Consider the following 12925-nt stretch of genomic DNA (forward strand, 5'->3'; position numbering starts at 1 on the left):
CTCAGTTCATGATCTCCTAGTTTGTGGGTTCAAGCCCTGTATCAGGCTCTGTACTGACAGTGTGGAGCTTGCTTGGAACTCTCTCTCTCTCTCTCTCTCTCTCTCTCTCTCTTTCTGAGCCACCCCTGCTTATGTTGTCTTTCACAAAATAAACAAATAAATTAAAAAAAGAGAGAAGATGGAAAGACAACAGCAAAAAAAAAAAAAGGCAAGAAGTGAGCACAGCGAAGACTTAACGGGAGCAGGAATTGCAGCGAGAGGGGATGGCCGACTTAAATCACCCTGGGCATCTTGAGAAACCTCAAGGAAGAGGGAAACCCCTAAACTAATAGAAATAGCATTTAGCCTCCAAACAAGTAGGGAAAAAATGATAAAGGAGAGAAAAATAAACATAGACCAGGAGGAATAAACAAAGTACAAAATGATTTAGACCCACATTAATGTTAATTATGATGCTCTGGTTTAAAGGCAAAGGCTCTGAGCTGGATTTTTTAGAAAACCTCTACGCCGTCTACATGAAATCTTAGGTAAATTGCTGGGTTCTGTGGCATGTGTGGGATGGAGGTTTGGGCCATTTGGTGTCAGTATCAGAGGAAAGGTCAACCCTAAAATGCTGAGGCACTGTTCATGTGGCCTTGTGACCACAAGATCTGCCAGCTGGTGACACCCACCAGGTGTTAAGGCAGAGAACCTGGCCTTGAACTGAAGAGATTATCAGTCCTGCTCCCCCACCCCCTGCAAAACCCCTACATGTCCATGGACAGGTAGGGACCACAGGTAGGAAGCAGTATCTGTGCATGGCAGGCGGGGAGCGACAAAGCAAGCAGCCTGCTTCTTCCAAAGCACTACTCACTACTCAAGACGAGGTACCCTTACCTGCCCCGCACCTCTGCATCTCCTCTGTACACCGGTGCCCTTCAGGCCACAGGGAGGAAGACTGTGCAGAACATGGGTGCATAAAGGTGGAATGACTTTGCCATGGTCAAGGGTAAAGAGCTTGAGCTTTGGGGGCTCCTGGGTGGCTCAGTCAGTCAAGCATCCAACTCTTGGTTTAGGCTCACATCATAATCTCACGGTTCTAGAGTTCAAGCCCCACGTGCTTAGGATTCTTTCCCTCTCTGCCCCTCTCCTACTTGTTCTCTCTTTCTCCCTCAAGAATAAATAAACATTAAAAAGGGAAAAAAAAGCCTGTTTTGGCTGTACAGCTCCACTATCTGCTTACTGTCAACTCCAGGCAAATCTCTGAGCCTCAACTTCCTCATCAGATAAACCAGGCATGAAGATGGGGTGCTTGGGTAGCTCAGTCGGTTAAGCATCCGACTTCAGCTCAGGTTATGATTTCACGGTTTGTGGGTTCAAGCCCCGCATCGGGCTCTGTGCTGACAGCTAGCTCAGAGCCTGGAGCCTGATTCAGACTCTGTATCTCCCTCTCTCTCTGATCCTCCCCTGCTCATACTGTCTCTCTCTCAGAAATAAATAAAAAACGTTAAAAAATTGTAAAAAAACAAAACAAAACAAAAACTCAGGCATGAAGATTAGGGGAGACCATCATGAGCTAACATTTTCTGTGCTAAATTCTCAGCACAACCTGTGAGGTTGGTTCCATTACCATCCTCCGCTTGCAGACCAGCAAACACGCTCAGAATGGTAGAGGCATCCCACTCACCCCTGTCCCAGGCCACATAAGTAGTGTCAGAGCCAGCATACAAACTCAGGTCTGTCCTCTGACCCCAGAGCCTTCATTCCCAAGTTCCAGTGACTTCGATGTGACACACATGTAAATGTCTACTACCACGCTCAGCCCAGAGCAGCCCTTACCCTGCTAGGACCCTAGGACAAGGGCTTGCACAATGCAACAGGAAAAAGCCACGGAGGAAGTCAGGGTCAGTGCTGGAAGGAGTGCCCAGAGGCCCTGTGTGGGTAAGCACTCTTCATGCTTAGGTGACCCTCTCAGGTGTCTTGCACCCCACTCCCAAGTCACTTGGGACTGTGACACCCAGGAAGAGCTGTCACACCAGGAGCCTGTCTAGCCACTGCCTGATGGCCTGGGCAAAGACTGGGCACTGGCCTCACTTCTCCACAGCAGTGATCACCTATCTCTGCCCCTGGCATAGGTGAGGGAAGCCCTGTGGTACCAAAGAACCCTGGGGCATAGGGCTACTGAGAAATCTGACCACTGATAGCCAAAAGTGGGACCTGGGGACCTGTTGCCTTTGGGGCTGTGGCCAGTCTCAGAACATACTTTCTGAGATGCTTTTTATAATTCTGGCAATTCTCCAAATTTTTGCTTCCTTATCTGTAAAATAGGAGTGACAGGACTGACTTGAGAGGGTTGTAGTGAGGATTAATAATGTATACCAGGTGCTGGGCACAAAGCCAGGCTCCCGATGGGTGACAGTGAACTTCAAGCCCTTCCCTGACTCCCTCTCTTTCTGCTGTCTGCCTTTGTCCCTCTAGAGCCTTGGAGGGACCCCCAAAACTAACTCTCCACAGCAACTTCCCTCCTCTGTATTTCACTGGCTTCCATCCCACATTTTTTACTTGGTATGCCCCAAGCACAAGTCCCCACTTGTGCTTTCATTTTTCATGTATCAGGCCTTTACTTATGCCAACCTTCAACACATCCAATTTCTGACAACAATAACCTCAATAATAATGGCACATGTTGTGTTTACTGAGTGCCAGGTGCCCTTCTAAACACCTCACACACATTGCTTCAGTCTGTCCTTGCAGCTGCCCAAAGAGGTAGACAGTATTTTTACAATTAAGCAACTTGCCCCAAACACATAGCTTTAAGAGGTGCACTGAGGACCTGAGCCTAGGCCCAGACTATTTCTTCACGGCTACCCTGCACTGGGAAGTGACATGGCTTGACTCCAGCTGTCCTGTCCAACTGGAGCTCCCCACTCTGCTCCTTCCATTCTCAGTGTGCACCATTCATTTCCAGCCCCAGGCCTTTACCCATGGAACACCATCTACCTGGGAGGCTCTCCCTCCATGGCTCTGGGTGTCTGAATCTCACCCTTTTCACAGCCTCCATTGCTGCTGTTCTCCTGGGTCTTCACCGCAGTGTCCTGGTTCACTGTGGTCTCCAGGGATAGACAGTTGGGTGCAGAGCCCAGTGCCTCCACTTTCTGACTGGGTGACCTCTGGCAGGTGTGTCTCCTCTTCCTAGTGTGGAAAACAAGGATAACAGTTCCTGTTCACAAAACTGCTGGAACGGTTACATGGACTGATCCATTATGAACACATTAGGAAACACAAAGCTCCCTTTTAGTTTACCTGCACTATCTCCTTCACCAGGCCACACCCTCAAAGAATGAATGTAGGCAAACTTTTTCTGTAAAGAGCCAGAGGGTAAACATTTTCATCTTTGTGGGCCATATGGTTTCTGTCATAGCTACTCAACTCTGCCATTGTGTAAGAGCAGCCAGGCACAGACAATACATAAATGGATGGGCATGGCTGTGCTCCAACAGAACTCGTTGATGGACACTGAAATTTGAATTTCATACAATTTTTACATGTTACAAAACATTCTGCTGCTTTTGATTTGTCTCCAACTGTTAAAAAAAGGTACAAACCATTCATAACTCACAGGCTGTACAAAAACGGGCGGCCGGCCAGACTTGTCCCTGAGGCTACAGTTTGCTGACCACTGCCCAGGCTCATCTCTCCAGGTCCTCCCCTGATTTCAAATCTTGGATTTCACCCAGACTGGGGTCCCAGCCCACCACGGGCTCCTAGTTCATGTGAGTGAAGCTGATCTGACACACAGAACTTGTGATTTCTTGGTCTGCAGATCAATTCATCGATCCATGCAGACTGCAATGCCACATTGCCAAACCAAGGTCGTTCTGAGAACTTCAGAGCCTATGCAAAGAGGGGCCTAATGTGCTCAGAACAAGAACTGTCTTCCCGGGTCACCTGTCCTGTTTCCTGGCCCTTTTGTTTTCATTTAGGTCTCCTTTTGGGGCTAGAAGTAGAGGAGGAAGGACAAAGGGAAGAGGGTGGGCAGGGAGCTGGCAGAAGGAAGGAGTTGGAGGGAGTGGTGAATGAATCCCATTGCTGTCTGCCCCAGTTCTTCTGGGGGCTTATCTATCTGCTTTCTGGCTTTTCTGAAAGGTCTGGACTCAGATGAAGTGATGGCTGCTGGCGTGGGCAGTGAACTCAGAATTTCTCAGTTCTCTTGAGTGCCCCTTGCAAGAGGAAATTCAATAGCCCCTATCTTACATTTGAGTGACGATAGTCAGTACTCACCCTAAAGTTACCTAAAACTGGCCCTTAAGTTATCAGCAACATCTCTAAAATCTATCCTGGGCCCTGGAGAAAGCAGGCTAGTGGAATTTCCTCCAGTTTACCTAATCATGCCTAGCCACTGAGTACCTGGCAGCAGGGCCTCCAGAATTCTAGTCTTTACACAGCCAGCTCCCCACCTTCCCCGTGGCTACCTCTGGCTCTCCTCTGCACCTCTCCAAGAGTGGAGGGTGCCTTTATAACCTGTGAAGCCGTTCGCACTAGCGGTAGAGAGAGGAGGGCAGAGCAATAATGTCTGGATCTGCAGCTCTTACTAAACTGCTGTGCAAGGAAATGCCAAATATTTATCTAAGAGAAGAAATCTGTCCCAACAAAACAAGTTTTCTTGGAGGACAAGGCAGTATGGAGGTAGGTGCTTCTGAATAAAGCTTCTTTGTATCAGTGTGGATGGGCACAACAGGAAAATAACTTATTTTGCTTCAGGGAGAGTCTTCTGCCCTCCCCAAATCTGGTGCCCTACCCTGTGGCCTGTCTATACCAGGCAGAGGTCAAAGCCTGTAGCAACAACTGAAAAGGAAACTGTGTGATTATTGACATCTCTCTCCCTCCTGCAAGGGCATTCTCTCCTGAGTTTCTCCTCTTCCGAGTCAAAATCCCTGCCTTGAGCCTGCTGACTACTTTCATGTCCATGTTAAGGAGCACAAACTCCATGAGTGGCAGGACTGTATTTAATTTTTTTTTTCCACTTTTGGATGCTGAAAATTATTTGCTTATTCATGTAGTTTCTTCTGCCTATAAAGTCCTTATGTCTTGACTACCTGAGGAATTTTTATTCAAAAGCTCAGCTCAGATGGCCCCTTGTCTGCATAGCTTTCCCTCCCTGCTCCAGAAGAGAGACAGTTTTCTTCCTTCTTTTTCTTTGTGTGTGTGGTGAGAGAGAGCAGGGGAGGGGCAGAGAGAAAGGGAGACAGAGGATCGAAAGCGGGCTCTGTGCTGACAACTGAGAGCCCAAAGCAGGGCTTGAACTCACGAACTGTGAGATCATGACCTGAGCTGAAGTTGGATGCTTAACCAACTGAGCCACCCAGGTGCCCCAGTTTTTATTTATTACATCACTACCATGTGTCACACACCACACCAGAGGCCTTATGTGTTATCATCAATCCTGTGGGGTAGGTACTAATTTATTCTGAGACCCAGAGTAAAATAGGTAACCACCAATGTCACACAGCTGTGGCGTTGCCAGAGCTGACTGGGGTCCTGAACTGCCAGACTGTGGAGTCCAGGGCTCCACCACTGTGTTTCCCTCTGGGCCATCTCCCTGTTCTGCACATATTTCTACTTCTGCATCATGTTTTTATGAATTTATCTCCCCATATGAGGCCAGGTTTCTTTGCAAATGGTATTCATGCAAAGATAATTCATTTCTGCATTCTCAATACCTAGAATAGTGCTTGGCACTGAGCAACCACTAATTCATGGAACAGAAATTCTGAGTGGCTGCTGTGTGCTGAGAAAGACTCAATTCCTGTTCTCAAGGAGCTTATGAATACAAAGTAGTACAGGACATGGGACATACACACACATGGAGGTACCATAAGAGAGAATGTAATGTGAGAGGTGAAGGGAGATAAATGCTCTGATGATTTGGAGAATAAAGTGCCGGCCAGGTCTGAGAAGATGGCATCAGACTAGGACCATGAAGCACCCTTAGGACTTGAAGATGTCAAATGGGTGTGGGAGGAGCAAGGGAGCTCAGAGAAAAAAGGACATGGACAAATTTGCCCTTGAAGTCCAGATACGAGCTGACGATCAAAGTGACAAATCCCTTCATGTCACTGAGGGAGAAAAGGGCCATTTCAGACTTTGTAGGAGCTGCTGGGAAAAGTCTGCCAGCCATCAGATGGAGGAGAAGAACTGGTGAGGGCAGACTGTGCTCCAATGTGGGGGCCAGTGTGGGTGACTGAACAAAGACAATTTCCTAGGAATTCTGTAAATCTCTCATTATAACAAGCACCGCTGCTATTTACTGAGGACACGGCTCTGATTCTCGTGATCATGACACATACACTTGTCTCCATTTCACAAGAAGACCAGCACAGAAAAAACAAATAAATAAACAAAAGCCTGAGATTTAGAACAGGAATATCTTCCAAGGCTTGCTCTTACTTTCCTATGCCAATGGCAGAACTTTTCTGGAAAATTATTAGAATTTATCAAGGGTCTAAAAATGTTTCTATCTTTTAAACCAATAATTCTATTCATTGGGAGATATCTAGCAAAGTAACCCTAAATAACTTAATGCACAAAGATGTGGGGCACCTGAGTAGCTCAGTCGGTTAAGCATTTGACTTCGGCTCAGGTCATGATCTCAAAGTTTGTGGGTTCGAGCCCCGTGTCGGGCTCTGTGTTGACAGCTAGCTCAGAGCCTGGAGCCTGTCTTCAGATTCTGTGTCTCCCTCTCTCTCTGACCCCCGCCCCTGCTCATGCTGTCTCTATCTCTCTCTCAAAAATAAATAAAACATTTTTTAAAAAGTATATAAATTGTGGAAGCAGCCTAAGTGGTTGGTTAATATACAGCCATTTGAAAATTATGATTACAAAAAATGTTTAAGACCACGGGGGGAAATGTTTGTATTAAGTCGTGATGAGAAAACAGCAGGTTATGGAAAAACAAAATTGCCTAGCTGGTAAGATCTGAACAATGTTAAAAAGATACATGGAAGAAAGGCTGGAAGCAAATGCAATTGCCACTGGTTTATCTGGGTATCATATCCTATATAAACTTGAAGGGTTTTTTTGTTTTTTGTTTTTTTTAATCTTTTTCAATGGCTGCCCTCAGTGATGCCATGTCAAACCCCTTTTTCTCACTGGGTAGCTTAATGATGGATGCTACAGATTCTCAGCTACCTTCAGGAATTAGAATAGTCTCGTTCATAGCAGCACTCTCAACAATAGCCAAAACATGGAAAGAGCCTAAGTGTCCATCAACGGACGAATGGATCAAGAAGATGTGGTTTATCTATACCATGGAATACTACATGGCAATGAGAAACAATGAAATCTGGCCACGTGTAGCAACATGGATGGACCTTGAGGGTGTTATGCTGAGCGAAATAAGTCAGGCAGAGAAGGACAAATATCATATGTTTGCACGTATAGGAGGATTAGGAGGAACTTGACGGAGGAACAAGGGGGAGAAGAAGGGGGGAAATGGTGGGGGAAAGGGAGAGAGGCAAACCATGAGAGACTCTTGAATGCTGACAAAAACTGAGGACTGATGGATGGGGGGGGTGGGCACGGAGAGGGGCACTTGTGGGGATGAGCACTGGGTGTTATATGGAAACCAACTTGACAATAAACTATTTGTAAAAAAAAAATGTGGTAAGATAAGATTCTCATGGTACTAAGATTTCAGGACAATTTTTTTAAACTTGATTTGTTGTTAATCTGTCTAGTTTAATAAAAGTAATTATATTTTATTTGTAAAAAAAAAGGAATTAGAATAGTCTCCCTCTGGTATTTAAGATTAATTTTAAATGTGTACACAAATAAAAATATTCATTTTTGAAATGTCCATCTCAAATTCCCCTTCAAAGCTCCTGCCCTGCCCCTCCCAGGGAAGCTAGACCTGGCCATGGCTCTGGTGGCTTGACATGGCTCTGGTGGCTTGAGGGGAGGGAAGGGGAACACTTCTGTGCTGGCTCCTTTTTGTGAGAGGGCTGGGGACAGGGTTAGGGAGGCCAAGGTCTTCCTCCCTGACAGCCTCAGGGAAGAGGTGGTCTCTCTGTTGGTTGACTGCTGCTCTTCAACGCCACCTTCCTCTGTGAGGCAACATTCGAACACTGGCTCTCTAGTGCAGAACCTTCCTGAATCTCAGTTTCCTTACCTGTAAAATGGAAAGAAAACAAACTACCTTATGTGGGTGATGTGGAAACAGAATAAGATAATGTATGTGGGAGCATTGTCAACTGTAAAACATTATGTAAATGGTATTAGCTATTATTATTCCTTTGGGGAGCCTATTATTTGGAATGTCTACTATTATTTGAAATGGATACCTCCACTAAGAGATCAAATAGGTATTTCACGCAATAAGTAGAAACAGAACTGATGAATTCTCCCATTCTGCCCCATCTGCTCTTCTCCCAGTCGTCCCCATCTCAGTAAAGAGCAACTCCATTCTTCCAGTGTTTCAGGCCAAAATGTTTGCAGGCAGCCATGGCCCCTTCCTCCTCTCACACCCCACCTCCAACCCATCAACAAACCCTGCTGACTGTACTTTTAAACCACATCTACAATTCAGTAGTCTCTTCCCACTTCCACTACTGCCTGGTCCAAGCCACCTCACCTCTCTCTGGCAACTGTCCTCTAGTGAGTTCTCCTTCTCCACCCTTGCGTTCCTGTATCAGTCTCTGCAGCCAAAGTGAGCCTTGTCGAACCTAAGTCAGTTCACATTGCTTTTGGTTCCAAACCTCTTCAATGGCTTTCCATCTCACTCAAAGCAAAACCCAAAGTCCTTGTCAAGGTGTACAAGGCCCCATATGATCTGGCTACTGGTTTCCTCTCTTACTTTGCTCTCTCCTTCACTCACCTAGCTCCAGCCACTCCACCTATTCACTGCTCCTCCCAAAATCAAAGCATGCTCCTGCCTCAGGGCCTCTGCACTCTCTAGTTCCTCTGCCATGAATACTCTTTCTCCAGATAATCACAGGGATTGCTCCCTCACCTCAATAGAGTTGTTTTTCCCAACCACCAAATTTAGAACAACACACTCTTGCCCTATTCTTCTTTCTTGCTTTTTCTTCTTTCTTAGCATTTAGCACCCCTGACATGTTACATATTTATGTGCTTTGCCTGCTGCTACATCCCCAACATCCAGTATAGAAATGAATTCCTTCTAAACCGTTCTGTGTAATGACCTACCAAGTCCAGTGGCAATTTTCATGCCATTGGGTTCTTCTGGATTGGGTTCCTTTCCTTGTGTATTGGGGAAAGTCACATGGTTTCTTCTAGGTCCTGAAGGGTAACAAAAGCCTACTTCCATGTTCAACTTTAAGTGTAATTACCTTGGCACTTGGGATATAGGGTTGGAGAGAAGAGGAGGGGATTTGCCCCTAGTGTCTGGCCATCTTTAGCCCTCTTCCTGATGTCTGTGACTGGCTGGAGTCTGGCAAGATGCATTCTGCTACAAGCCACTTTTTTGGGAAGTTGCATTGTGGAAAAGACAAATACATGTAAATAACCAAGAAATGTGATAAGGAGTAGGTAGATGTCAGGCATTTATTGTATTTATAGAAAGTGGAGGGAGGAGTATATACCCAGAACTCTATAGAGATGTTACTGGTCTTAAGAGTTAGGAGATGGGGTCATGTATCCAACATATGACCATGAACTCTAGGGACACTTCCATCTACATTCACCACCCCACTTGCCTCAACTTTCACAGGAAGCCAAAATAAAACTCTGTAGCCACTCAGCCTGAATGGTGACTATGTCTGACCTCAGGGTGCTTTGTCATAAGGGGAGAAGGAGCACATCACTATTGTCAATGTAGAGGCTGATCCCCACCTAATGACCAGCTCATTTATGGGCCCATGTTGTTGTGATACTTGTGGAGTTCTAGTGCTGTAGACTCCAGACCTGTTCTGACCTTGGCTGGTATTGGGCTACCATCCCTGCCCCTTATACAGAAAACTGCACTTCCCTGAACTGTTTTCAACAAGCTGCTCTCTTCCTCCTCAGACCTGCCTGGACTGGCTAGGGCACTCCACAACAATATTCTATTTTTCCTTGGCAGAACTTGGTTCTGGCTCCAATCCTTTGCCATCTGAGGCACCTGTATGCAACTACCTGGGAGAGACCAGCAGGGGGAGCCAGGACAATTCAGATTCTTCAGCTAGACAAGCGGTCAAGGATAAACACTACTTCTCAAGAGGCTCAGGTAGTTTTCTCCTCAATTAAGATACACAGAGCCAGGGGCACCTGGGTGGCTTAGTTAGTTGAGCATCCAACTCTTGATTTCGGCTCAGGTCATGATCTCATGGTTTGTGAGATTGAGCCCCATGTCAGGTTCTGTGCTGACAGCACGTAGCCTGCTTGGGATTCTCTCTCCCTCTCTCACTGCCTTTCTTTCTCTCTCAAAATAAATAAATAAACATTAAAAAAAAAGATACATAGAAACAAGTGCACTGTTAAAACAGCTGATTGTGAGGTTTAGGTTAGTGGAAAGCCAAATGGAATTCATCCATTCAGTCATCAACAACTATTTATTAAGCACCTATTACATGCCAGGCACTGCATAGAGAGTAATTAATGACAAAGACTGTTAAAGTCTCTAACCTCATACATTAGTGTTAGTGAACTAGGAAAATAAGTAAGTGGAGGTCTAGGCACTTGGATCAAAGTGAATGCATGACAGGTTCATAGGACTCTGGGGATGGGAGACACAAAAGAAGAGACTGTGAGGCCAGAAAACTCCTGTGATTCTACCAGTGCAAAACAAAACAAAACAAAACAAAAAACAAAACACTTTCAGAGAATGTCAGGCTCAACAAAATTGCTAAAAGAAATATAAATGAGAGCACACATTCCAGTATTCAAGGGAAATAGCTTCAACAACAACTAGAAACTGAAAACTTGATCAATACACCGCCTTTGGTTCAAAATAATCTGGTAGGGAAAAGGAGTAAATGGTAGTAGAGCTAAGACAAGATTGGCCACATGTTGATGATTCCACAAGCTGGGTGGCAGGCACCTGCTAATTCATTATATTATTCCCTCTACTTTTGCATATGTTTGAAAATTCCAACTTGATCAATAACCACTATGGTCAAGTTTTACAGAAGACACCCTATTTGTTATGGGGGGAAACTGAGCATCTCTGCTCATCCAAAATTCCTAAAGAGTTCAGAACACATTGAGGCTATAGATATTTTCTCTCCTGTTTCCCTTCTCTCATAGATCTGTTGCCAGAGCCCATGATCTTGATACTTCAAAGAAGGTTCAATGAATCCAAGCTATTCACTGAAGCTCCTTACCTGTGTTATTTACCAAAGCAGGGAAGAAGAAACTTGAAACCTCCCTTGGGAAAAATATTGAGAAGTAAATCCTATCTTCTGTTGCCCAATAGAGAGGGAGTGTGTGGTAATGATGATGAGAAGGGGGTCAATGGGAGTGGGGGATGAATGTTGTTCCTAGTAGCATTGTAAAGTCACTGGGCAACCTTGAACAAATCCCATAATCTCTGGAAGCTCTTCCTTTCTAAAGACAGGGACATAATGCAATATGGAAACAGCACATGTAAATGCTTGTTTTGGCAGCATGAGAAAAGTTCAAAAGATAGGTTCTTTCCCATGTGTCTCATCAGTATGACATCTCAGGAATGGTAATTTACAAATAAGATACAGCAGATTTTAAGGTTGGTGCCACCCTTCACCTCTGGAGAGCTCTGCTTCAAGAAAGAGGTTTTTTTTTTTTTTAGCAGGGCTTCTACCCCAGAAATTCAACTCACAACTGGCAGGAAGTATTGGGTCTGAGCTGAGGTAGATGGGAGTGGTCTGAGTTTCTGTGAGGATGATCTAAAGACAGCAGCTTGGGGCGCCTGGGTGGCTCAGTCATTTAAGTGTCCAACTTCAGCTCAGGTCATGATCTCATGGTTTGTGGGTTTGAGCCCCGTGTCCGACTCTGTGCTGACAGCTAGCTCAGAGCCTGGAGCCTGTTCCGTATTCTGTGTTTCCCTCTATCTCTGACCTGCCCCTGCTCATGCTGTCTCTATCTCTCTCAAAAATAAATAAATAAATAAATAAATAAAACATTAAAAAATTAAAAATTAAAAAAATAAAAACAGCAGCTAGCATTCTCTGACATCCAGGAGGTGGGGCTTGACAGCTAATGAGTCTGGATCCAGAAGAAACAGTGCAAACAAGGCTATCTAGAAAAGTTAAAAGCAACCCAGGAAATAGGGTGAAATAAAAGCTTAACAAAAGAAGCATAGCACAGCAAGGCAATAAAACGAACCCTTCATAATTACTTTAAATGACAAGGGTACTGATAATGCAAATGATCCACGAAGAAGTACATGTTCCAAAAAAAAAGGAAAATACAAAATACCACAATACACAAATGTACTCAGAAGCACACTTGAAATAATAAAAGTAGAGAGAATTCACAAAGCTACAGTAATCAAAACAACATGGTACCAGCATAATGATAAACACATATGTCAATGGAATAGAATTGAGAGACCAGAAGTAAATTCATATATCTATGGACAACTGATTTTCCACAAGATTCCAAGACCGTTCAATGGGGAAAGCATAGTTCTTCAACAAAGGGTGTTGGGACCACTGGATATACACATGCAAAATGTGACACCAAAAGTACAAGCAACCAAAGATAAAACAAATAAACTAGTCTTCATCAAAATTAAAATCTTTTATTCACCAAAGACTATCAAGAAAGTGAAAGTAGGGGTCCTTGGCTGGCTCAGCTGTTGGAGCTTGCGACTCTTGATCTTGGGGTCTTGAGTTCAAGCTCCAAGTTGGGTGTAGAGATTACTTAAAAATAAACTAATTTTTTTTAAAAAAAGAATATTTTTAAAATATTAAATATATTTGGGAGGGGGGGATGGGCATGGAGGAGGACACTTGTGGGGATGAGCACTGAG

General features: G+C 44.7%; 1 long non-coding RNA gene across 1 annotated transcript in view; it reads right to left on the minus strand.

The window, feature by feature from the left end:
* Positions 1-12925, minus strand: part of LOC144229514 (uncharacterized) — a 36033-nt gene that overhangs the window by 11238 nt on the left and 11870 nt on the right. The window contains exon 2 of the long non-coding RNA XR_013334512.1: positions 3023-3171. This is a non-coding gene — a long non-coding RNA (uncharacterized LOC144229514). The remainder of the gene's footprint in view (positions 1-3022; positions 3172-12925) is intronic.

The sequence above is a fragment of the Crocuta crocuta genome, unplaced genomic scaffold, assembly GCF_008692635.1.
Source record: "Crocuta crocuta isolate KB4526 unplaced genomic scaffold, BGI_CrCroc_1.0 scaffold348, whole genome shotgun sequence".
Taxonomy (NCBI): Eukaryota; Metazoa; Chordata; class Mammalia; order Carnivora; family Hyaenidae; genus Crocuta; species Crocuta crocuta.